We start from the raw sequence: 2,313 nt of genomic DNA on the forward strand, positions 1-2,313 counted from the left end.
TGTAATCCCAGCACTGTGGGGGGCCAAGGCAGGTGGATCACCTGAGGTCAGGAGTTCAAGACCACCCTGGCCAACACGGCAAAAACCCGTTTCTAAAAAAATACAAAAATTAGTTGGGCACGGTGTCATGTGTCTGTAATCCCAGCTCCTCAGGAGACTGAGGCAGGAGAATCACTTGAACTTGGGGAGGTGGAAGTTGCAGTGAGCCAAGATCGAGCCACTATACTCCAGCCTGGGCAACAGAGCCAGACTCCATCTCAAAAAAAAAAAAAAAAATGCTTGCAGAAAAAGAAGACGTCTTTCTACCCTGCCCTGCTCCTGTCCTCTGAAGCAGCCAGCTTCCTGGATCTCTCAGAGACAGATATTATCTTATTTACTTCTGCACAAAAGGCAGCCTATTACATATGCTGTTCATCTGATATATTTTTTTAAGAGATGAAGTCCTGTGCTTGCTTCAGCAGCACATACACTAAAACTGGAATGATAACACAGAACATTAGTGTGGCCGCTGTGCAAGGATGACACACAAATTCATAAAACATTCCATATTTTTAATTAAAAAGAGAAAGAAAAGCAATGGAGTCTTGCTGTGTCACCCAGGCTGGAGTGCAGTGGCATGATCATAGTTAACTGCAGTCTCCAACTCCTGGGCTCAAGGGATCTTCCCACCTCAGCCTCCCAAGTAGCTGGGACTACAGGTGTGTGCCACTATGCCCAACTAACTATTAGTTTTGTTGTTGTTGACACAGAGTCTTGCTATCTTGCCCAGGCTGGTCGTGAACTCCTGGGCTCAACTGATCCTCCTGCTTTGACCTCTCAAAATGCTGGGATTACAGCCGTGAGCCACTGCACCCAGCCCACTTGAATTTTTTTTCTTCTTCTTTTTTTTTAACACCTGATTTTTTTTCAGTTAAAAATATGAGTTCAGGCTGGGCATGGTGGCTCATGCCTGTAATCCCAGCACTTCGGGAGGCCGAGGCGGGCGGATCACCTGAGGTCAGGAGTTTGAGACCAGCCTGGCCAACGTGGTGAAACCTCATCTCTACTAAAAATACAAAAATTACCCCGGTATGGTGGCTTGTGCCTGTAATCCCAGCTACTCGGGAGGCTGAGGCACGAGAATTGCTTGAACCTGGGAGGCGGAGGCTGCAGTGAGCCAAGATCATCCCACTGCACTCCAGCCTGGGCGAGAGAGCAAGATTCTGTCTCCAAAAAAAAAAAAGCATATATATACATGTATATATATGTATATAATATACGCACACACACATATATATATATATATATATGAGTTCATTCATTTCATTCAGCTATTACTGAACCAGACCCTGTTCTTGGTGCTCAGGTCATAGTAGCTCAGGTCATAGCAGCAGACAAGACAAAGTCCCTGCCTGTGTGGAGCTGTCTAGAGCAGAGAGTGAATGTTTAGGTTTTGCAGACTTAAATAGCAAGGATGTTATGTCAGTACTCATATAACAAGAGAAAACAAACTCCCACAAAATTTTTATGGACAATATTTAAATTATAATAATATTTGAGTACAATTTTGTTTTTCATTTTTTTAATTTAATTTTTTTTTTTTTGAGGCAGGGTCTCTCATTGTCACCCAGGCTGGAGTGCAGTGGTGCAGTATTGCCTCACTGCAGCCTCGATTTCCCAGGTTCAAGCAATCCTCCCACCTCAGCCTCCTGAGTAGCTGGGACTATAGGTACACACCACTACACCCGGCTAATTTTTGTATTTATTTTTTGGTAAAGGCGGGGTTTTGCCATGTTGGCCAGGCTGGTCTCAAACTTCTGAACTCAAGCGATCCACCCTTCTTGGCCTCCCAAAGTGCTGGGATTACAGGTGTGAGCCACCGTGCCCAGCCTGTTTGTTTTAAAAATATAAATAATAGAGATAGGGTCTTGATACGTTGTCCAGGCTGGTCTGGAACTCCTGGACTCAACTGATCCTCCCGCCTTGGCCTCCCAAAGTGCTGGGATTACAGGCGTGAGGCACTGGGCCCAGCCAGTTTTTTTTTTTTTTTGTAAGCATGAATTATTATTATTATTAATTCAAGACAGACTCTCTGTTGTCCAGGCTGGAGTTCGATGGCACAATCACCTCTCACAGCACCCTTGACCTCCTGGGCTCAAGTGATCCTCCCACCTCAGCCTCCCAAGTAGCTAGGACTACAGGCGCATGCCACCATGCCCGGCTGTTTTGTATTTTTTGTAGAGATGAGGTTTTGCCATTTTACCCGGGCTGGTCTCGAATTCCCGGGCTCAAACAATCCGCCCGCCTCACCTTCCAAAGTGCTGGGATTGCAGG

General features: G+C 45.7%; 1 non-coding gene across 1 annotated transcript; it reads left to right on the plus strand.

Annotated features, from left to right (window-relative positions):
- Positions 1-445: 445 nt before the first annotated feature.
- Positions 446-553, plus strand: LOC112130456 (U6 spliceosomal RNA). The gene has a single exon (XR_002912719.2). It is a non-coding gene; the product is annotated as a U6 spliceosomal RNA (small nuclear RNA).
- Positions 554-2,313: the final 1,760 nt, after the last annotated feature.

This window comes from Pongo abelii, chromosome 21 (genome assembly GCF_028885655.2).
Source record: "Pongo abelii isolate AG06213 chromosome 21, NHGRI_mPonAbe1-v2.0_pri, whole genome shotgun sequence".
NCBI classification, from domain to species: domain Eukaryota; kingdom Metazoa; phylum Chordata; class Mammalia; order Primates; family Hominidae; genus Pongo; species Pongo abelii.